Genomic DNA, 23470 nt, shown 5'->3' with positions numbered 1-23470 from the left:
TATTATATTTTTTTATATATTTTTTCTTTATTTTTCCGATTGGATTGCATTTGTCATTTACTTAGGAACACGTTGGACTCAACACAAGAGTGGCACAGTTTACATATAGTAGTAGCACCTAGTGGTCATTACTTGCAACTAACCAACATCTCACACTTGTTATTATATGTGCATGAATTATGGGGTGTTTTCATCACATTTTGTTGGACTCACAATTTTTTATGGTATTAATCCATTTATGAGTTATTGCACTTTTTCACCCTTTGTGTATGGCATATACTTATGGTATTTATCCATTTATGAGTTATTGCACTATTTCACCTTTTGCGTATGGTATATATTAATCAATATACTATTTAATATAACATCCTTACCAGCATTTACTGTTACCACTTATATACCCCCCACAAGGTAGCGCCATACCCCCATTTATATTCTGATACATACGTTAGCCCTCTTTGAGGGCTTAACTAGGGGAGGCAGCACACCATCTCCTCAGCTATTTCTCCCTTTTCTCGCCATCTCTCCTCACTGACCTCTCTCTCTTTAGTGGGGTATACACCCCCTTGTTTCTCTCATCCCCACCTCTCCCGACCTCTTTCTTCTTCCTCTTCTCCTCTCTCTCCTTGGTTTTTTGTCCTAAGCGCAGAGATTTTGTGGCTTTGACATGCTGCTGCAATTGGTGGTGACACAGGCTGCTGCAATTGGTGGTGACACAGGCTGCTGCATTTGGTGGTGACACAGACTGCTGCATTTGGTGGTGACACAGGCTGCATTTTATGTGAGACAGGCTGCATGTAAGGAGGGACTCTGCTGGGGGCACCTGATGTAAGGACGGACTCCGCTGGGGACACCTGATGGCATCTGGTGGCAGGCGACATGGCTAGTGAGACGCTCAGGGCTCCCACTGATTCTGCATTATGGTGAGTTGAATGATTTCATTTTATATTACAATGTAATAATAGAAATAATGCGCTTCAATCATCCTGACATCATAACAACCATGGTACCGGGATGATTGAAGTGCTAACACCAGGCGTTTGGAATATCTTTATCTGCTGATTGTTAAACATTCTAGAATACACATATTTCTATTGTTGTGTAGGATCTTGGGCTGCTGTCCCTCCATCCCTTGTTCATCTCAGACGCTAACCACACCACCTTAGAGCCACGCCTATTATTTCACTGAAACCACACCCATTTTCACCAAGTGGGAGGAGTCAAAAAGGAAGGGCGGGGTCTGGCGCCCCCTCCATCCTAAAACTTCACCAGCCGCCACTGATACTGAAGCAGAGCATGATCCCCTCCCTTTGGAAACTGGGCTGCAGGGCAGTATTCCAACATGGTAACAACCTCAAACACACCTCCAAGACGACCACTGCCTTGCTAAAGAAGCTGAGGGTAAAGGTGATGGACTGGCCAAGCATGTCTCCAGACCTAAACCCTATTGAGCATCTGTGGGGAATCCTCAAATGGAATGTGGAGGAGCACAAGGTCTCTAACATCCACCAGCTCCGTGATGTCATCATGGAGGAGTGGAAGAGGACTCCAGTGGCAACCTGTGAAGCTCTGGTGAACTCCATGCCCAAGAGGGTTAAGGCAGTGCTGGAAAATAATGGTAGCCACACAAAATATTGACACTTTGGGCCCAATTTGGACATTTTCACTTAGGAGTGTACCCACTTTTGTTGCCAGAGGTTTAGACATTAATGGCTGTGTGTCAATTATTTTGAGGGGACAGCAAATTTACACTGTTATACAAGCTGTACACTCACTACTTTACATTGTAGCAAAATGTCATTTCTTCAGTGTTGTCACATGAAAAGATATAATAAAAATGTGAGGGGTGTACTCACTTTTGTGAGATACTTTATCTAAGAAGAACTTTAATAATGTAAACATAAAAAAATGGTCCACAAACAAGTCCCTAGCTTGATCCCCATCATTACCAAAGATCCCCTACCCCATACTACCCCCATCATTACACAGCATCCCTCCCCCCATACTACCCCATTATTACACAGGATCCCTCCCTCATACTACCCCCATCATTTCACAGGAACCCTCCCCCCATGCTACCCCATTATTACACAGGATCCCCTTCCCCTATACTACCCCCATCATTAGACAGGACCTCCTCCCCCATACTACCCCCATCATTACACAAGACCCCCTTCCTCATACTACCCCCATCATTACACAGGACCTCCTCCCCTGTCTCCCCCCATCGGTCTCACCTTGATTATGTCCAGAGGATGTCAGGCGAACACCAGGCACACCCTGCCAAACCCTCCAGTGAAGTAGTTCTGCAGCGGGTCGATGACTGAGAGGGGTCTGTGTGACTGTGCCCAGGACTGACAGACGCTCTCCCCAGAAAAGGTTTACCTTACCAAGCTGGTCAATTACCGCAAAGTCTACAGACATAACCCCCAACCAATCTCCAGCACTCCCAACATTCAATTCCGCCCCCATCTCGTGAGTGATAGACAAATCCACTGAACAACTATTTCCAGGCAGCACTGGCTCAAGGGGCAGCTGCTTTTGGCCCCACAAGAATGACTGGACCCGGGGCAGCTGCCCCTTTTGCCCAGCATTAAAGGCAGCCCTTTGTAGTCTTTAGTCAGGCAAGTTGAGACATCAGCCCCATTGGGAATTCCACATAAAAGAGACCCGAAGGACATTATGCCTTTAAGGCCTCAGGCCCACAGATGTTTTTACAGCCGCTTTTATGAGCGTTTTTTGCAGCTTAAAAACGCCTCTCCATGTTAACCTATGGCCTCATGCCCACCAACGCGTTTTTGAGCTGTAAGTGGCATAGGCGTTTTTAAGCTCCAAAAAAAAAACCAGGACCAGTGTAATGTGTTTATTTTTTACACATTTTTATATAGGTGAATTGGTAGGCGTACGATGTACCCCATATTCATTCACCTAAGGTGGCGGGCCGTGATCTGGGGGGTCCCTTGTTAAAGGGGGCTTCCAGATCACGATAAGTCCCCGCCTGCAGACCCTGACAACCACCGGGCAAGGGTTGTCCGGAAGAGGCCCTTGTACTCATCAACATGGGGACAAGGTGCATTGGGGTGGGGGGGGGGAGCAGGGGTCCCCTCTGGCCCAAAGCACCAACTCCCCCATGTTGAGGGCATGTGGCCTGGTATGGACCCCCCTTTCCTGACCTGACGGGCTGCGTGCTCGGATAAGGGGCTGGCATGGATCTTGGGGGGAACCTCACGCACAATTTTGTCAGGGTTCCCCTTCAAGATTCTCAGCACACAAGTCACACCGCAAGTCTGATCATCTGGATCCGACTTCTGGTGCGACTTCTATTCAAATCAATGGGCTCCCATAGGGAACCATTGATTTTGAATAGAGACAGAGAAACACGGCTCAAAGCTAGCGTGGCTAAACGCGCATTGACGCCAAAGCAAAACGTGAAAAAAATTGCGTTTTTGGCGCGGATTTTTTTCCTAGCGTTGGTACTAGCTTTGCAGCTCATTTTTTAAAATGCCCATGGGCATGGGGCCTTATGCCACGTACACACGACCGGACTTTCCGGGTAGAAAAGGTCCGACAGAATCATTCCGTCAGACATTCCGATCGTGTGTGGGCTTCACCGGACCTTTTCTTTCTGTATGCTAGTCTGGCGGACCAAAACCTTTGGGTCACTTTACACAAGCTGGTGTAGCACCCTGTTGTTTAGGCAGGGTTGCTCTTAAATTTATCTGCCAAGTGATAGTTGCCTTGGCCAGTTGATATGAGATCAATTGATTCCACCCTAATTCTGGAGTTGCTGCACTTCTCTCTGTCACTAGATGGCCGGGTATCTGGTGGCATTAGATAAGACAAGAGCATTCTAAGGATTAGGAATAGATGTGGTATCTCAGCCAATGGGCAGGGATTTTATTGGGTCCCTTGGCCTGCTGGGAGAGCCTATTTATTTGGGTGAGGTCAGGAGATCGGGTTCTGTGCCACCTGGACGGCTGTCGGGGTGGACGTGTGTTGTATTGCCCTGGGCTGCTAGACCAGAGCCTGAGGCCTATCCTGCCCTGGGCTGCTAGGCTGTCTGAGGGCCTATCCAGAAGCAAGAGAGAAGCATACAGTTCTCCTGGACGGAGAACCTGTCATGGTCGAAGGTAGAGAGGAAGCTGTTGCCACTAAGGGACCATCCACCTTATTACCAGGGACCACCGTAAATAAGCGAAGAAAGTACCAGAGCAGCATTCTCACTAACCGGGGATGGTGAAGAATTGGGAAACTTTGGCAGGTGTCAAGACAGGGACCCAGCCAGCAGAGGTGATGCTTGCTAGGCAGTCTTGTTTGCCAAGCCTGGAACCGAGCAGGCCAGTGGGGTGACGCTTGAGGAAAATCTGTGAGTGCCATGCTAGGGACCCAGCAGGGACGCGGGGGTGACGCTTGAGGAAGATACTCAGTGAGAAGATTGCAGGAGCTCAGGAGATTCAATGGCAGGGGATCAGTGGGTCTAGGTGATAGGCTGTGAGCTCAGTTGAGTGAAGACCGAAAGAGGAGATTGTGGAGGAAGTGAAAGAGTTAATTGCAACCTTTGTTAGAAACTGTTTAAGATTGTTGCCATAAGAGAGACAGCGTGTCTACACATGCGGATGTCGCGTCCGGCTGGGTGTCTTTCCCTGCATGGCTGTCTACCTATAGAAGTCTCGAAGTCTGCTAATTAACATTGCAACTACTGAAGGGTGTCCTGTCCCTAACCCCCTCTCCCACAGTTCTGTTTAAGAGAGAATAAATCTCTTTGCATTCAAGAAGTGTCTGGCGCCCATTAATCTACCTTACATTGCACCCACCATGCCTTGTAACCCATTCTACACAGAAGGATGTCAGCTGTCCCTGATGCCGCATACACACAACCGGTCTAGCCGTCGTAATAAACTCCGGCGGTTTCTCCGATGTAACTTCGATGGAATTCCATTCAAGCAGTCTTGCCTACACACGGTCAACCCAAAGTCCGACCAAAGTCCGACCGTCCAGAACGCGGTGACGTACAACACTTACGACGGGACTAGAAAAAGATAGTTCAATAGCCAGTAGCCAATAGCTTCCGTCTTGTACTTGCTTCAGAGCATGCGTCTTTTTTGGTCCTTCGGATCAGCATACAGACGATCGGTTTTCCCAATAGGAATTGGGTCCTTCGGAAAGATTTAGAACATGTTCTATTTCTAGGCCCATCAGATTTTTTGAAAAAAAAAGTCTGATGAGGCCTACACACGATCGGTATATACGATGAAAAGCTTCCGTCTGACTTTTTCTGTCGGACAGTCCTCTCGTGTGTACGCAGCATAACTCTGGAAGTCACCATTAGGCCCGGAGAGGCCCAGGACTTGGCTACACTGGCAAGCAGGGTGATCAAAACAGCCTTGTTTGTACAGCCATTGACAGAAGGAACTGGCATCAGTGAGTGAATTTCCTGGTGTACTTGGCCTTTACGCACTTTCTGAAAGTGGGAAGAGTGAAATTAAACTTGGCACCTAAATGTTGGCAGTTTTAAGCTAGTTAATCCATTTATGTGCTCATAAAAATAAATAACTAAACATGGAACAGTGTAAATCCTGTCTTAAGGGTACAATCTACAGTATTTTTGCTAATAATAGTCTATTGGTACCTATGGGAGAACTACTACTAGAACTAGTACTGGGTGTAGTGCTAACCAGTTGATCCGGTTGCTTAACTGAAAAATTACTTCTGATCAAGTGTAGTAATTACTAATCATTTTTGATTTTGGAAAACTCCAGTACTCCCACTTTGATTGCATGGTGTATGGAGCAATCGATTGATACACCCCTGCTATGGGACTAATAATATGAAATGCCATATGCAGTATACGGAGTCGACGTGCATAAATTACGTTGGTTAAGTATTGCAGCCTAATTCCACCATAGGACACCATTTTGGCACCTTCTTCCATTTACTAATAATGTATGTTGTAATGTCTGTTTTGGTCTAACTGTGATATTACATTAAAGAGAGCACTAATCAACAGAAAGTAGTCAGGTTAACAGTAGGTCAGCCTTGACAACTTTGTCCTGACATTTAAAATGTGTTGAGTTGGGCACACTACTGTGACACCTAAAGGTTATTGTACTAGAGTAGTAAAGGAAGGCTGATGTATAAAGTGAACCTTTATACATCCCTGTCTGCTCAATATGTGTGTGTTTGTAGGCAGGTGCAGTGACAGTATTGACACAGAGCCTGGTTGCAGGTACTGTAACTCAATTTGTATTGAAGAGAATGCTCAGCTACAATTAGCCCAGCAGGAGAATGCCCCACCGGGAAACATTCACTCCGCTGACCCAAGATGGCTGCCAGGGGTCATTTGAATGTAGCATAGCCAACTGGAACGTTGCCTCAGGGGGCCCAAAAACCATAGAGAAACCAAGTTTCTCCTGACTTCCTCTCCAGCTGTGGTACTGCTTCCTTCAAGCGCAACCTGCAGTGGAGAAAGCAGACTGCACCTACCTACATGTTGTACAGGAAAATTGTTGACACAAAAACCCCAAACTTTCATACAAGTGACATAGAGTCCTTTGGATGTTAGCCATGCATGCTGCATAACTATGTCCACAGAGCTGATACCTCTTATCTTAGCCATCAACCCTTTATTTTGGTACCCATACCCCAAAAAAATAATGCAGCACAATATGACATGCAAAGTGCAGCATCACATGGAAACAGTTGTGCAGCAAAAATGGTAGCATATGCTACTGGACCCACGAACCTTTCATTATCTACTTCTGTCTGAGCCTAAACCTTTAGCTTGAGTGTCAGGAGTCAGATGTTATCTGAAGTGAGACAGTTACTGCCCTGCCAAATCCCAGACCTTACACATTCATTACCAACTACTTAAAGAAATGTATTGTCAAATAACCCAGCCCTGTATGTATCAAAATTTGCTTTGCTAAGGATGGTTTGGAGGTTACACTTCCACTTCTATTATCCAAGCAGAATGAAGCAGCAGTGACAAAAGGGGAGAAACTACTGGTGGGAAGATGGGGAGTTAAGTGATCCTGTTTCTTTTACTAGAATATGCAAAGGAATTGGTCACTGTAAGCCAGTGGTTGTTAACTTGTAGGTAGGTGCCTTCTGTGGGGTTCACACAACCTCATGTTATTAACATTTACTTTGTTTCTAGTATGTGTTAATAAGGTTTGTGTATAGCAGGCTGCCCAGGAACGAGTAAGGGTTACTAACTCTTGGGTGTTCATAGATCTTCCCCTTGAGGTGGGCTGTAATCTCAAGGGGAGGCAACCTGTTGGGGTTCTTGGCCTTCCTCATGGGAACAGATAGGCAGAAATGCTGCCGAATCTAATTCTCCTCTGAGCATGTGGCCTCCCCTTTTGGGGTACCCAGTTGGGCTGTCGGAAGTCAGATCATGCACTCTACTGAAGGAAATGTTCCTAACTAAGAGGTAGGAACTGGACAGCCTAAGCTAGGATGAACTAGAGCTGTGTTTGGAGACACTTGTAAGAGACTGTGTTACATTAATTCTGTATCTGCAAGACATTAAAGTAAATGTTCTGGAAGTTCTAAAAGTGCCTGGTCTGAATTTTTTACAAAGGGGTGCATGTAAGGCGTACAAAAGAACATGGCTTACAACAGGAGATGAGCACTACCAAGGGTTAACAAGTGGTGATAAATGCTGTAAAGTAAAGGCTATATTTATTGCCATTGCCATGAATAACCAGAGGAGTGTTCGGTGTTTTAGCTGCCAGCTGGCGAGTACATAGTGGGACTTGGCAGGGATGACAAAGTGCTCTGGTAGTGGGGGGGGGGGGGGGTTTCTTAGTTGAACCCCCTCTCTAGCGACCGCTGCCATGTATATGGGACCAACATCACGGAGTGAAGCCCCTATCTAGCGAGCCTTTAGGTCTCGGGGAAGAGTGAATGAGAGTCTCCTCAGAAGTACAGAAACTCAGAGAGTTTATATTTAATACTATTGAGAAGCCCAAGTATATCACTGTGAGTGAGGTGACATCAAAGTTAGGCTGGAGAAGCGGGATACAGGCTCTACGGTTTCCCCTCTGAAGTGCTGCATGGTGAAGAAGATGGCCAATGTGGTTAAACAAGTGTGAAGTCATGGTGAAGTGAACTGTGCACAAAGTGTTAATTGTACTGAAAGTTTTACACACTTCTATGTTGGAGTGCAGAGTTCTCATGACCACAGCTTCCACCATACAGGTATTAGCAAGTGAAGTTCCCAGTGTCCCCTTTCGAGTGCGTTAAGCCCTGTCCACAAACGTAGGAGATATAGGTGCCCTCAACTATCACCCCTGATATCATGAAAGGGCTGCACATAATATTTAGTATATGCAATGTTACAGAAAACTTCCAAAGTGTGCAGACTTACTATAGGAAATCGTTAGAGACTGGGCATGCTAATGGTGTGGTTAGGACATGTTGTAGGAGACAGTTAAAGTGGTTCAAAAGGCTTAAAGTGTTACTAAACCAACAGCAGTAAAATCAGCCTGTATATGCAGTAAAACATGCTTGTTATAGTCACTGTGGAAACTAAGGGCTTAATCCTCTACACTGTAAAGAGGCTGTTTGATCCTATTTTCTCTGTTCCTCCTCTTCTTCCACTGTTCCCAAGCCATCTCCTCATAGAACAGAGGCTAGGGGACAAGCTGCACATGTTTAGTTTGGTGTGTATTGCAGAGTTTTTTTTTCTTGGCAGGGTGCATGTGATCAGCACAGGGCCAATCAGCGCTGTCTAGACAGAGGGTCAGGGGCCCTGCAGCCTTATAGGACAACCAGGGGAGAATTAAAACTCCTCCTACAAGCTTTAACCAGACACTGATAGAAGTCACAGGACTGTTCTAACTGCTGATGAGAAAAAGTATTTAGCCGTTTATATTTACTAAAACTATTGTATTTCCATGTTATGTGTACTGTGGGAGACCAGATATGGTGAATGCAGTTTCCTGGGTTTAGTAAAACTTTAAAGTGATTGTAAAGGATTGTTTTTTATTTTTTTTAAATAAACATATCATACTTACTTCCACTGTGCAGCTCGTTTTGCACAGAGTGGCCCCGAACATCCTCTTCTGCGGTCCCTCTGAGGCTCTCGTGGCTCCTCCCCGCATGAGATAACCCCCTATGAGAAGCGCTCTACCGGTGGGTTACCTTGCGGGCGCACTCCCGAGTCCAGCATTTGCGTCCATAGACATGAATGCCGGACTCGGCCCCGCCCCCCATCGTCCGCATCATTAGATTTGATTGACAGCAGCGGGAGCCAATGGCTGTGCTGCTATCAATCTATCCAATCGAGAGCCGAGAACCCCGGGCAGAGGAAGAGAGTGTCTCCGGCATGTGAAATTCCAGGGTTCGGGTAAGTAAAACAGGGGGGCTGGGGGGCTGGTCACTGCCAGGTGCTTTTTCATCTTAATGCATAGGATGCATTAAGGTGAAAAAACACAAGGGTTTACAACCCCTTTAAGGTTTTTTTTTAACCATCATGCATTTTATGCATGAAGGTTAAAAAAAAAACTTTTGTGTGCGGATTCCCCCTCAGTCCCCCTTATACTCCCCTGAGCCCGAACCTGATCCAGCTATTGGCCAAGACACAGCAGTGGGAACCATTGGCTCCTGCTGATGTTAGTCATAGCCAGTGAAAGGGGAGCAGGGGAGGCTCGCAGTAGCAGCTTGCCCTGGGGGCACTCAGTGGGGGGAGGAGCCAGGAGTGCAGGCGGGCGACCCGAGAAGAGGAGGATCTGGGCTGCTCTGTGCAAAACCACTGCACACAGCAGATAAGTAAAACATGTTTATTTTTCTAAAAAATAGGAACATTTAGTATCACTTTGAGAGAATGGATGACTGCTAGAGATCGCTGCCTTTACAGTCCCTTTACAATTCAATGCTCCTACTCCTGGCTGCTGGCTTCTAATAAACTAGAATTCCTCATTTAATATACCACTGTATAGCGACAAATATAATGTCAATTTATGCTAATCAGACATGTGAGAAAGGTGTGAGATGAATTCTAATACCTTGCTATGTATAGTTGAGCTACGCATCTTACATTTTTTAGTTTAGTGAATAAGCCAGTTATTAGGAAGAAATGATAAAAAAAAAGGATGACTAGAAGGTAAAGCTTTATTGTCTAATACAATGCATGAAATAACACACAAACTGAACATTTAGCAGGGACACAGCAATTGTTTTCTTTTTTCTAACCAGCATGAGATTTTTTTCCTGTGACTAATGCCGCGTACACACGGTCGGACTTTTCGTCTACAAAAGTCCGACATACGCCAACGGACCAAATCCGGCGGACAATTCGATTGTGTGTGGGCTTCCCCGGACTTTCAGCGGGCTTTTCCAGCCACAAATCTGACAGACTTTAGATTTGAAACATGCTTCAAATCTTTACGTCGTAACTCCGCCGGACCCAGAAATCCGCTCGTCTGTATGCTAGTCCGATGGACAAAAACCCACGCTAGGGCAGCTATTGGCTACTGGCTATCAACTTCCTTATTTTAGTCCGGTGTACATCATCACATACGAATCCGTCGGACTTTTGTGTGATCGTATGTAGGCAAGTTCGTTCGTTAGAAAGTCCACCGCAAGTCCGCCAAAAGTCCATCGAAAGTCCGTCGAAAGTCTGTCGGTCGGGCTGTCGGACTTTTGTAGCCGAAAAGTCCGACCGTGTGTACGCGGCATAAAATGCACATTTCTCTCCACCTGTTTTATACAAGACCTGGATGCCTTGAATATCACTAGCAGTAATTACATTTCTTGTCTTTATTTTTCAAAGGTATATAGGAACAAAAAAGATTAATTTCAAAGTTTCAGCTACATTACATACTTATTCATGAGATTACACAATACATTTTATGCAAGGAAACATGATGGTATTTAGAGCAGAATCACTATTTCAAAAATAGTAGGCAAAGGTCGAGTAAGCTGAAAATAAAATAGTTCAATAAGTTTATAGATCTATATTTTTTTCCTTAGATTTTATTGAAAGATGCTACATACCAGAGTGTAATTTCAACAGTATCAGTATTTTTTGTACAGAGAAAAAACAGTTATGATGGAAGAATCAACATAAATAACAGTAACAATATGTCTTATAGGGGATCATAAGTTGTAGCCTTCAGATTAAAAAGAAGGGGGGTAACTGGATGGATCTAAGGAGAAGGGTTCCTAGATTAACCAAGGCAATACCAATGAATGATCTAGGAGGAGGTGTGGGGAGAGGAGAGGGAAGAAAAAAAAAAGGGGGGGGGGGGATGGGGGGAAGGGGATAAGCACCAAGTTCATGTTAAAGAGGTATCTTGGGGGTAGGCTTTGAGGTTGTGGCTGTGGAGTCGAGGGTAGCATTCTCCGTTTGAATGAGGAGAAGGAGTTGGTGGGTGCGAGATTGTCTCACGGGTAAAGGTGAGTACCTTATGTTGTAGTGGGTTTTTCAGTTGAAGAAAGCAGCCTCACTTACGGTGTTGAGGGAGGCCCATGGTATGAGAATGAGAGTTTTGTTTAATTCATAGGAGTGAGCGTTGAGACCATAAAAGGTTGCCATGTGTGGTAGAAACATGTTTTGTTTTTTTCATGCGATAGGTCTGTGTTGAGTTTGTCTTTAAATAGTAGTTGTAAGAGGTCTCTTTTGACTTGTGAGGTGTTCGGCAGTGAGCTGGAGATCCAGTTTTTCAGGATGGCTCTTCTGGCTAGTAGGAGGCATATTAGGGACCAGTCTTTGCCAGAAGAGGTAGAATTGAGTGACTAGGGCAGCAGCTGGTGGTCCCAGTGGCCAAAGATAAGGAGCAGGGGGTCTTTGGGCAGTTTCAGCAAGGTTATTTCAAAGATGTAGGATAGGACTCGATCCCAGAATATGGAGATATATGTGCATGACCAGAAGCGATGAGTCAGGGAAGGCCTGGGGTGTTGACAGAGAGGGCAGATAGAGGCGGTTTGACCTTGTTTGGTCGAGAGGAAGGGTATATGAACCCGGTGCACTATTTTCAATTGGGTTTCCCTCCAAGATTTGTTGGGAACCAATTTGTGGATGGCATTAAGGCCTTGTAGAATTTTATCCACCAGCTCAGTATCCGGAAAGTCTCTTGCCCAATTGGCCGCTGATGAGGCTGTGAGAGGGGGAGTGGTTTTCAGAAGAAGAGGTTTGTAAATATCTGAAATTTTGTATGAGTCCTCAGAGAGAAGGATATCCATGAAAGATGACTTGAACCTTTTATGGTCGTCTCTGCAGGCATTTTTCAGAAAGCTGATGCATTGTCAATATTGGAAGGCATGTGATGGTGGGAGTGAGAATTTGTCAGCTATAGTTTGGAAATTGATAGGCCGACCAGTCTCTATGTCACATAGTAAAGAGAATTTGGTGAGGCCATTTTGTTGCCATGTGACATAGGGTTGATGTTCCAGACCTGGATGGAAGCTTGGGTTTCCTTGTATCTGAAGATGGCTAGAGATGAAGGGTGGTAGTTTGAGGCTTTTCCTCACTTCTCTCCAGGCAATTGCAGTGTCCCGTAACAGGAGGTTGTGCTGAAGTGATGGTGGAAGGGATTTCCACTTGCAGTGGAGGAGGGCTACCAAGGAGTAAGGGTGTGTCAATGCGGTTTCCAGATGATAATTGGAGTAGCAAGACTTTTGGGCTACCCAGTCCAGACCTATCCTCAGTAGACAGGCTAAGTTGTATGTTCTGATGTTTGGGAGGCTAATACCCCCTTCGCGTCTGGGAAGATATAACTTTGTGAAGGCTATGCGTGGTCTTTTGTTTCGCCAAAGGAATTTAGAGATGGCAGTATTGAGGAATTTCGTATCTTTATGGTGTAGAAGCAAAGGAAGGGTTTGGAGCGGGTAGAGTAGGCGGGCAAAACTGACCATTTTCACCAGATGGCATCTTTCCAGGAGCGAGAGGGGGAGATCCATCCAGTTATCTAGTTCCTGAGAAATTTTTGTGAGTAAGGGGGGATAGTTAAGGTGGTAGAGAGAGGAGGGAAGTTTCCCTATTTTTACTCCTAAGTAAGTGATATGGGATTTTGCGACAGTGAAGATGTTTTGTTGGGCCAGAGAGGTTTTGACTGAGTACCTATGGGAACTATTTCACTTTTATTGTAATTTATGCGCCGGCCTGAGCATAATCTAAATTGGTCAAAGGTAGATTTAATCGCTTTGAAAATAAGGACATCATCAGCGAAGAGTGAAGTTCGTAGTTCATGTTCGCCGATTTTGATGCCATGTAATGGGGCTATGTAGGAAAGGTACCTGGATAGGGGTTCCAAGGCTATGTTGAAGAGGAGTGGGGATAAAGGACATCCCTGTCTTGTGCCTTTGTGGAGATGGAATTCATCCGAAAGGAGTCCTGCTGTTACAAGCCTAGCCGCCGGGGCGGTGTACATGGTGGTAATAAGGTGAGCGAAGGGGCCGGAGAAACCCATTTTGGTCATGACCATGGAAAGCCATTCCAAACTTACGTTATCGAAGGCTTTCTCCACATCTAGGGTGATGATAGCATGGTTACCCTCTGGAGTGCATTTAGCGTGTTCCAGGGCCATCATTACCTTTCTGAGGTTCATGGTGGCAGTCCTGCCCTTCACAAACCCCGATTGGGCAGGGTGTATCAGAGAGGGGATAATAGAGGCTTATCTGGTGGCTATAATTTTGGAGAAAATCTTGAAGTCAAGATTAAAAAGTGAAATAGGTCTATATGAACCTGGTTCTTGTGGGTCCTTACCCTTTTTTGCTAATAGTTTAATAATGGCTTGGTTACCCGTGGGGGCCGCCTGTCCAAATGTGATGATAGACGTCGCGGAGGGTGGGTTCTAGGATTGATTATAGGGATTTGTAGAATTTGCCCGTGAAGCCATCTGGGCCTGGGGCTTTAGAAGGGGCTAGGTTCCAAATGACAGTTGATATTTCAGGAAGGGAGATGGGTGCGTTGAGAGCATCCAATTGGGAGGGATAGATTTATGTGAGGGTTACTTTCTCAAGAAAGGAGAAAGCTATTGAATTGTCTATAGGGTCAGTCGCGTATAGGGAGGAATAGTAGTGTAACATAGCTTCGTTTATGCCTTTTTGTGAGGTTTGGATAGTGCCTGATGCGTCCCTGGAAAGTAGTTTGCCTGCCTTGTTGCCGAATTTGTGGAGGGTGGCATCTAAGTGTGCTTTTTTAGTTAATTCCAGGGTTTCAGCCCAAGTATCAAAGGATTGTTTAGCTACCTGCCAAATCTTCCTGTTGTCAGGGGAGTCATCCGTGTACATGGAACGTTGAGCTTGGTGTAGTCGGGAGCTGGCCATTTTGTAATTTTTAAGCGTGGTCTTTTTGAAAGAGGCAGCATAAGGGATAATGTGTCCACTGAGGAAGGCCTTGCCTGCTTCCCAGAACAGATTTGGGTTGTCTGCATGTGGTGCGTTGGTCGAGGTGTATTCTGACCATGCCTTTTCCATGTATAATCTGAAATCAGAATTATTTTGAAGGTAGGAAGGGAAGCGCCACATTTTGGGACTTGGGTGTAGGTCAGGGTTGTCTAGCGTCACTGAGATGGGTGCGTGGTCAGATATAACAATGTCGTGTATGTCAGCATCCGGTATCAGTGGGACAAGGTTATCCGAACAGAAAAGGTAGTCAATTCTAGTGAAGACATTATGGGGGTTAGAGTAGAATGTGAATTCTCTATCAGTGGGGTGATGAAGGCGCCAAATGTCATGAAGATGGAGGGAGTCCATTGTGGAGGCCAGAAGTGATGGAGCACTGGGGTCATGGAGGGGTCTTGTGCGTTTGGGACAGGATCTGTCATCAATTAGGTGGAGGGTAGTGTTGAAGTCCCCGCCAATTATGTGTGGGAGGTGTGGGTCGCGAAGGAGCCAGGTTGTTAGCTCACTAAAAATCTGTTTTGTGGGGTTGTTGGGTGCGTATACGTTTGAGATTACTAGGTCTCTGGTCCCTATTTGAACATGTGTAGATAAAAGGCATCCCTGAGAGTCCGAGTCAACTGATAGGACCTTGCAGGGGAAGTTTTTATGTATGAGTATTAGAATCCCTGCTTTGCGGCCATTTGAGTCAGAGCCTAGAACCGTGCCCACCCAGATTTTTTTCATATGTTGGAAGTCAGGAGTGGAGAGGTGGGTTTCCTGGAGTAGGGCAATGTCGGCTTTATGCCTTTTGAGATGGTGAAGAATTTTCATTCTCTTGGATGGGGAACGAAGTCCCTTCACATTCCAGGAGATTATTTTCATGTTGGGAGGGCCATAATTGAGGTATGGGCCGACGTTGTATGAATTGAGTGATAGATCATACGTAGGAGCGCTGCGAATACCCACAGGGATATGTAGGAGGCTAAGCTATATGAGAGTGCTGAGTTAGGGTCTGTTGGTGCTAATGAATCAAGGGATGGAAGTACGAGGAGGAGGAAAGGATTTAGGAGGAAGGGGGTGAGAGGTAGAAACAATACAACATTACTGTAAAACTTCGCTTTTTTCCGCATGGAGCTCACTGTGTAGTCCAGCTCCCATTACAAGACCCTGTGACTGCAGCTTCTAAACCTGCTTGTTGGAGGGTATATCATGCTGGCAGGTCAGGTTGTGGTCGGGAGGCGTGGTCTGATCTACGCAGGGAAGCCAGGGGAGAAAACTGCGTTTTAAGAGAAATAAAAAAAGCATTGAACTAGTAGTAACAGATTAACATTGTGCTCATTATTATAAAGGTTCGGCCTACCAGTATGTAGGAGGTATGATGAGGGGTAGAGAGAGAGTCATCTTAGCCTGGACTGGTCCATAAGGCTGGTTGAGTAGTAATATTACCAGAGGCAGTAGTGCCATTTGAAGAGATCACTCAATGAGGCGTGGAGTGACATTGATCCGGTCCAGAGGCTCTGAATCGTTTTGGGGAGTCCTTGCGTGGGCTCCTTTGATCAAGAGGACGGTTGATGGGGGCTGTTTTGGACATAGGGCTCAGGTGCGGCCCTTTGCGTAGCGATCTTAAGAAGGCCTCCGCCTCGGATGGGTCATGGAAGGAGAGTTGGTCGCCATTAGGGGCTTTGAGCCAGAGGATATCTGGAAAGGCTAGGGTAAATTTTATTTGTTGCTGGTGCAGCTCCGTGCATATTTGTTGAAATGCTTTTCTTTTCTTGGATACTTCTGTAGCGCTGGTAGATTTACAATTTACGGCAGATTAGGTAAATTTAGTAAATTGGGTGTTAGGAAGGTTAAAAGTTCGCCTCTGTTCCAGTTTGGCTGACGTTGTGTGTTCTTCTGTGCTGACCGGTGGGTGTCGCTGTTACCATTAGTCAGTGTTGGAAGGGCAACGTGTCGAAGTGTATAGATGCTCCTCTGTCTCAGAGACAAGCTCGGTGGAGGTGGTCCTCCGAGTTGCATTCTGGGAAGGGGGTATTTATGGGACAGACGCCATGTTCTAGGGTCGTTTTACAGCCACCTGCTGGCCCTCCTGGCCGACAGGTATGCGTTAAGGAGCTACCTCGTGTTCCTCCGATCGGGAGGCCCACGATGCTACGGCGCAGGGGTGGGTCCAGAGGCTTGTCTGGGGCCTACCACTGCGGCCGAGGAATGGTCCTGAGCTGTCGGTCCTGTGTGACGAAGCTGGACAGCCGAGGAGATCCCAGGGGAAGACCCGTCTTGGAGAGATCACGCAGCGTGCTGGTCTATAGAGGGGCCTGGTGACTCGGTTGCAGGATGTATCCAAAAGAAGTAATTATACAGCATAGTGTCGCCGGTTCGGCTTAAAGGTTCAGGCACTGTGACTGACTGTTCACTGCAGAAGATCTGATACATCCTGTGGCAGAGGATCATGCAGATTTACCCCCCAAGTAAGTCTGTGGCAGAGACTTTAGATTCGTGCTGCGTGCTGGCTGCTAGACCGGTGAGAGAGGCCTATCCAGACGAGCAAAGAGTGCGTCCCATGAGGGGAATGCATTCCACATAATTATCTGAATTCTACCGGGACATTTGTCACTAAGATTTTGTAAGAAGATATGTGAGTTTCTCCTGAAGGTTTCCTTTTCCGTCTCTTTCCTGCTACTTCCTAAAGTTTGACTGTTTAATAAAGCATTGAAAACGTACTCCAGTGTTGGTGCATGTGTCGTCCAGCAGTAAACTCAACGGAACCCCTAGACCCGGTGCCGGTCAAACAGAGGGAAGCAAAGTGAAGGTAACAGACCCGCTTAAACCAGCAGCTCCACCATGAGTTAGTGCTACACTTCTATGGAGTAATCTGCGAATATCAGGATCTTCGTTCCATCGATCTGAAGAGATCTGGATTGTCTGTATTGCTGTAGGATGAAAGCTTTGTCGGAATAGTTCAGATATTTTGCAATAATTGGTCGGGACGATTTGCGATCCGAATTAAAGGTTCCCACACGGTGGGCACGTTCCACAATGCAGGGGCCTGGGAGACCTAGTGCTTCGGGTATGTGCCTCGCGCAGAGGTCCGTGAGGGCTGAAGGTTGCAATGATTCTGGGACACCAACGAATCGCAGGTTGCTCCTTCTGGATCTATTTTTTAAATCATCTAATTTCTCTAAAATATATTTGTTCGTCTTGTCTTGAGCCTGTTCTGAGGACTGAGCCTGGTAGAGTTCTTCCTCAATGTTGGAAATGCGGTGCTTGGCCTCATTTATTCTGGAAGCGTGTTCCCGTAATTGGGCCTGGAGCTTCTGCATGCCTGCGCTGACTGCCTTACATAGAGGCTGCTACCATGGGGGAGAGGAGAGCTGCCACAGCCTGGGCAATAAGCTCTGTGTGATGATCTCCAGTATGCTGTGGGGCAGTGTCATGCTGTGAGGAGGAGGGGGGTGGGCTGCCGCCTACCTCCATGTCAGGCACTGATTCAGTGGGATGATCCGTTTAGGCCGAAGCCGGGGCCTTGATTTGCGGCTGTGCCGTTCGCCCATTGCGGCCGCATACGATCGCGGGCCGGTCTTCTCCACAAAGCGGTCCATGTGATGACCGGGTGTAGGGGGAGAGGCTGCCAGAGCTTGGAGCGGGTTTTGCCGGTTTTATAGGCTGAATTTGGAGTCTAGCTGCGGGAGCTGGTGGGAGAAGCAGCTACTCCATACGGCGCGGGAACCGGAAGTATAGATCTATATTTAAGGCAAATCCAACAAAATACTGGTAAGTATAAGTGTGACAGACCAGGGTGCCAAGCGGTTCCATCACAAGCAGTAACTAGGAGTAGGACTGAAAAGGAATGAAGAAAAAAAAAAATAGAAAGAAAAGGAATAAGAAAAAAAACAAGCAAAAAAAAAAGAAGTGTGGAAGAGGGAGGGAGGGGTGAGAGGGGAAACGTAATTACTAGCAGTAATTTTAGATACAAATGGGCTAGTAAATTGTATCTGTTTTCTTTTTTATTACTCTTTTAATCCAATTGACATAGTCTTTGGTGAGGAATGCGTAGACAATTGCTTGTTCAGCGTTCCCGCATTGTGTTTGACCAAAGGAAACAATTCCCTGAAACATTTTCTTGCATAGTAAAGGTCCTCCAGAATCACCCTGAAATATATACATCAAAATAATATAAACTACTACTAGACTAGAAAGACATGATGAACAGATCATCCACAAGGCATCTTAGGCAGGAGCCTAGAACCTTGTGGATGTGCAAGGGCCTAACTACAACCTTCATACTCCTGCAGTAAGCAAGGAGGATAGCAATATTGGTCAAAGTTGGGAACCTGCCTGTCACTGCATAAGAGATGCCCTAGGTGCCTGGACTGATAGCCCTCTCAGCCTCTCAGCTGAGATGGCCGCTCCCCACCCCTCTGCAGCTCAGCGCTCCAGTGACTGTGGAGGAGCAGAGCAGGAGAGCTTCTGACAGCTTCTGACAGTCAGCAGGTCTCTGCTCGGGGAACCGAGAGAACTGAGCCATCGGCAATGTTCGACCGCTCGGTTCTCAGTGCAGAGACGCTGGGGGACAGATGCAGCATCGGTCCCATGCTGCATCCACCTAGGTAAGTATGATTGGGGGAAAAAACCCCAAACCCATACTTCTCTTTGAATTTTTCCCATTTTTAAGTTTAATAGGAAGGGACTGTCAAACAAAGGATTTGGGAAGCTGGGCCAGGGGAACACATACCAATGCCAAAAAAAACAAAATATTATTTTAATTAAGCTTAAAGGGCAACAATGAAAATACCCAATGACTTCAAATAACATGCTTGGGGTATGCTCTAAACCTGCTTGTCAAATGGCACATTTGTATAATGCACTAAAGCAAAATAGACCTTTACAGAACAAAAAAATACTATTTAAATTGCTGGTAAATATAAAAAGTTCCCAGAGACTTAATTCTGTTTGCAAACAACAAACTAGGGGTTCCCTTCAACATCTATACTAGACCCTTATCCAGGATAAGGGCCTCATCCCCCTCATCACTTCTTACCAGGAGATTCACAAGTCAGCAACTGAATGTAAACAAAGGGGCAGGGGATCCTGGCTGACATCATTGGCCAATTATGGCTTTGTGCCCATATATGGTTAATGATGTCAGCCAGCATCCCACAGTTTACATTTAGCTGAATAGGGCGGGGGATGTACAATAGTTGAGAAGAGGAGATTAAGGAGGGATATGTTCACCATGTATAAATACTGTACATATGTGGTCCATATAGTGAACTTGGTGTTGAGTTATTCACTTTAGGGCCATCACAGAGGACAAGGGGGCACTCTTTACATCTGGAGGAAAAGAGGAAAGGCTTCTTCACAGTAAGCGCTGTGAAAATGTGGAATAGACTTCCTCAAGAGCTGGTTTTGTCAAGCTCAGTAGATTGCTTTAAAAAAGCCTGGATTTTTTCCTAAATGTACATAATATAACTGGATACTAACATTTATAGGTCGCGTGACTGTTGAGTCAACTTTACCCTGCGACTTCGGTCTGACATCGATCCGACTTCCATCTGACTTTAACCACTTGCTTACTGGGCACTTTTACCCCCTTCCTGCCCAGGCCAATTTGTGGCTGTCAGCGCTGTCAGACATTGAATGACAATTGCGTGACACTGCAATACTGTACTCAAACAAAATTTTTATCATTTTTTTTACACAAATAGAGCTTTCTTTTGGTATTATTCATCACTGGTGCTTTTTTTATATGTCAGCTGGGGTGCTTTTTGCCCGTGGGAACGCACTGGCAGTGAATGAGAAGGGAGCCGCCGCCATTTTAGCTGCAGTGCACCCCTGTATGTCCTTTGTGAGAATTTTTAACTTGCCACGGTTTCCTCCCAACACCATTATGGTGGCTTAAAATTATATCTGCCTGTTCCCTGGTACAAGGGAGTTCTGAAGGATACCTTTTTGTCCTGCTATGTCCCTTATGAAGGTGGCTTTATCCCTCAGCGGAGCAGAGCTCTAGCTTTCCATGTCTGTCCCGCTAGACTCTGCCTCCAGGCTCCTTCCCAAGGTGCAGTTTATAAATTATTATTTCATTTATTAAGGGAATAAACTCCAAACTATTCCACTTTATTCCTAATAGATCTACAGCAAAAAACATTAGACGGCTATTTTTAAATTTACAACTCCCAACTGATAATATGGGAAATAGAGCTATAATGTCACTTGATGCGGCTAAAGCATTTGACCGTATAGAGTGGGTCTATTTGTGGAATTGTTTAAAACGATATAGGTTGGGTGCCAGATTTATTAGATGGATACAACTTTTTTTATAACTCGCCAAATGCAAGGGTACAGGTTAATGGATGTGTATCTGCCCCTTTTTCGATGACCAGGGGGACGAGGCAGGGATGTCCTCTATCCCCTCTCCTTTTTGCTCTGGCCATCGAACCATTGGCTGAGGCTATTCGCTCGTCTACAAATATTGTGGGATTTCGTAGATCTACAGGTGAAGATAAGATAGCACTCTATGCGGATGACGCTCTAGTGTTTTGGGGGGATACGGGACTATCCATGTCTGCAGTTATGTCCTTGATAGACTTGTATGGATCCTTTTCAGGATTTAATATTAACTGGGACAAATCTGTAATGCTGCTTGTGGACCCTGAGCATGTGGGGCACCCATGCCAGACTCATCAGATGGCCTGGGTTACATAATTTAAATACCTGGGAGTGGTAATTACACCAAATGTTTTAGAATATACAGATAGGAATATACTCCCTCTTATTGTTACATTTAGACAATTGAGTAAAACATGGTGTAAATTTCCGTTATCTATGGTAGGGAGGGCGAATCTGATGAAGATGGTATGGATGCCCCAGATGTTATATGTACTAAAAAACTGCCCCATATGGCTGACGTTACGACTATTTAGAACCATCAATTTAGTTTTTAGGGACTTTGTATGGAGGGAAGGAAAACCTAGAAATAGATTTGAATACTACAACGGCCTATTGATAAGGGGGGAATCGCTATACCTAATGCAAGACTATACTTTATTGCATCACAATTACAACATTGGCATGGGTGGGAAGCAGTGAATGTGGAGGACCCTATACAAAAGATAATAGCATCTAAATTTAAAAAATACCCTTTAGTCCAACTAATAGTAGCTCACCATTTATATAATAAAAAAAGGTTCCCTGCAATGGAAACAGTGCAGGTGAACAGATATCAAGTAGATAGGAGGCAGAAAAGCGGAGCTTCCCCTTTTGGGTAGAGCTCCGAATTAACTACATGAACAATCATTCTGTACAGCAAAGAAACAGTCGGAAAATACTACATACATAAAGTAACAAAGCTGTCCTGTGAATGTAATATATCTGCTAGATTGATGCCTCCCCAGCACTCTGACCCCTCTACACCCCAGATATCCCCCCAGCACTCTGATCCCTCCACACCTAAGATATTCCCCAGCACTCTGACCCCTCTACACCCCAGATATTCCTCCAGCACTCTGACCCCTCTACACCCCAGATATCCCCCCAGCATTCTCACCCCTCTACACCCCATCCCCCCAGAACTCTGACCCCTCTACATCCCAGATATTCCCCCCAGCACTCTAACCCCTCTACATCCCAGATATTCCCCCCAGCACTCTGACACCTCTACATCCCAGATATTCCCCCCAGCACTCTGACCCCTCTACACCCTAGATATCCCCCAGCACTCTGACCCCTCTACACACTAGATATTCCCCTAGATATTCCCCCCAGCACTGTAACCAAATACCATAAGATACCCCTTGTATTGTGACCCCACTACATCCCTGATACCCCCTGAAAAGAAATAGTAGGTATTCTGGATGACCAACCTTCTATTAGGTACGCCAACAGGGCCCTCAGATATCTGGAGACACCGAATGAAAACGAGAAGCAGGTTGTGCATTCGTAAAATCTCTGCCTTTATTAGGTGTGTTACATCTTATATATGGTTCAACATACCAATAGAAAGAGGGGAGGGGGGAGTGGTTAGTAAATGATGTATTTGTATAGAAATATATAGTTATATGGTTATACAAGTCAGTTACCCTTTAAGATACATTATCATGAGTTAACACGGGTCAACAGGCCATCTGGTTATGAGTCATAAGTCATGCATCCTGTCCCATGGCCTACAGAACAAAGAAGGACAAACCAACCCACAATGATATATATAGAGTACAGTGCTTGTGCAAGCATCTTTCTAAGCATTCTTTTATAGTTGCAGATTTAAGCTATCTTGTATACTGAAATAGCAGAGCATATCAAAGCATATCAGTCACAATGGTTTGGACATATTATTATACCCCCTACACTGTGGCCTCTCTACATCCCTGATACCTCTAGCACTATAGCCACCCAAGCTACCCCAAGCATTGCTACCCCCTATACAACCCAGATCCCCCCTCAGCATTGTTTTCCCCCATACACCCTTGATATCCCCCTGCACCATTATTCCATCCATGTAGTACCCCCTTTTCCAGTGGAGATACAGTGCATGTAAACATTTGGCTCTCTGCCCACCTCCAGCACTGCACTCACCTATACCAATCAACCAGGCAGAAGGAGGGGCAGAGGAGGGAGCATCCCTCTGGGTATTCAGAGCCTTTCGTTGCAAACAGTGCTGGACAGCTGGGCTCACCATGACACCATCCACAATGCTACTTCTGCAGGTGGGCTCTCAGTGCTGTCAACTCAGCAGCTCCCACTCCAGCTCCTACCACGCAGCCTTCGAGTCCCGAGCATTCAAGCTGCATGGGCGGCATCAGAGCATCACTGGTGCTCTGGCCCTGCCCCTCCCTGCTGGCTGTGAAATTATAGATATCGCTCTGCACAGCACGGCGCACCACTGCCAGCCTGCCTCCCCTGTGTACCCATCACTCTCAGTGCCATCATGGGGCCCCCAATTTTGAGGAAGCATGGGCTCAAGGAACAGCTGCTTTGGGGAAAGTGCAGGGGCCCCCCATGCAGCTGGGGCCCCTGGGCAGTGCCTAGGTGTGCCCTCTCATTAAGACAGCCCTGCATATAGTGGGGAGAGACTGGGTGCTTCCACCTGTGTATGTATCATATGTTCAAAAGCTTTAATTTGTACGGTCCACGCTAGTACTGGCTG

General features: G+C 45.9%; 1 protein-coding gene across 1 annotated transcript in view; it reads right to left on the bottom strand.

Annotated features, from left to right (window-relative positions):
- The window catches only part of LOC141133260 (granzyme A-like), a 163068-nt gene extending 140797 nt beyond the window's left edge, over positions 1 to 22271 (bottom strand). The window contains exon 1 of the mRNA XM_073622536.1: positions 22191 to 22271. The gene's annotated coding sequence lies outside the window, so the exon portion shown is untranslated. The remainder of the gene's footprint in view (positions 1 to 22190) is intronic.
- Positions 22272 to 23470: the final 1199 nt, after the last annotated feature.

The sequence above is a fragment of the Aquarana catesbeiana genome, linkage group LG01, assembly GCF_042186555.1.
Source record: "Aquarana catesbeiana isolate 2022-GZ linkage group LG01, ASM4218655v1, whole genome shotgun sequence".
NCBI lineage: Eukaryota > Metazoa > Chordata > Amphibia > Anura > Ranidae > Aquarana > Aquarana catesbeiana.
The sequence above is the reverse complement of the archived record's forward strand: the minus strand, read 5'-3'. Positions and strand labels throughout refer to the sequence as shown.